This window comes from Papaver somniferum, chromosome 4 (assembly GCF_003573695.1).
Source record: "Papaver somniferum cultivar HN1 chromosome 4, ASM357369v1, whole genome shotgun sequence".
NCBI lineage: Eukaryota > Viridiplantae > Streptophyta > Magnoliopsida > Ranunculales > Papaveraceae > Papaver > Papaver somniferum.
In genome coordinates, this window is record NC_039361.1 from 11,034,723 (window position 1) to 11,035,781 (window position 1,059).

The window sequence follows — 1,059 nt, forward strand, 5'->3', positions numbered from 1 at the left end:
TAATCTCTCTAAAATAAAAAAATTCTTTAGTCCCAATTAGGCTTCCGCAGGTTAAATTTCTTCTCGCTAAAATAATAATCTCTCTAAAAAAATAAATTTTTTCGGTCCTAAAGCTATTATTTTAAAGAAATTTTACTGTAGTTAGGTTTCAGAAGTTTCTCTTCCAAAGAAATTAAACAATTCAACTTAATATCTAAACAACTTCTTCATAAAGCATTTTTTTCCCATTCTCTATCTCCATCGCTCTCTCTACAATATTGGAAGACTATTTCAGGAGATACGACAGTAAAACTTCTTTAAAATAACAGTTTTGAACCAGGTGTATTAACGATGAGATCATTGAGATACGTCTCAAAATGTTGAACCAGAAAAAGAGAGACCAAGTTAAACAGAGAAAATACGAAGTTTTTGAATCTTAATAAAAGAAACGTAAGTTGTGACTAGTGAGTTTCGAACCCTTGATGCCAATCAATAAATGAAACTCGTGAGTTTGGCTCTAGTTAGTCCAACAACGCTCAGTTGGTAAATGAAAAGCTTGTTTATCTGCCGAAAGCTTCTCATTAAGCTTGTCCGTTCGGGGAAATTCGATAAAATTGAAACGATACACAGAAGATTAGCATGGTCCCTGCGCCAAAGATGACTCTTTTTTTGCTGGCAGCATACATTTAATTAATGATTAAGAGATCATATTCAGAAAAAGTACGAAATCATTCTTGATCCAAGCGGCTAATAACCTTTCAACAGATTTAATTTAATTTCATTTCTTTTCTTTTTTTGGTAACTGTTTTTTTTCCGAAGAAGATTATATCTAACTCCTTTAAAATCCTAAGCTCCTTAGGCTCCACGTTGAACGGTGACCGTCACCCTCTCACAGAATTGCTCCGTTTCACTTTTCCTCAAAGGAGAGAAAAACAAGGTTTTTCTTCACAAAATAAAGTAATTTATTTATCATATTTTCTTAAAACTGTCTTTCCCAAAAACCAAAAAAAAAAAAACCTCCACCTTCTTCTCCTCCATCTACATATCTGTATCATCATGATATATTCACCTATCTTCTTT

The 1,059-nt window shown here is 32.7% G+C and overlaps 1 non-coding gene across 1 annotated transcript; it reads left to right on the forward strand.

Moving 5' to 3' along the window:
• Positions 1-567: 567 nt before the first annotated feature.
• LOC113276957 lies at positions 568-671 on the forward strand. The gene has a single exon (XR_003324740.1). It is a non-coding gene; the product is annotated as a U6 spliceosomal RNA (small nuclear RNA).
• Positions 672-1,059: the final 388 nt, after the last annotated feature.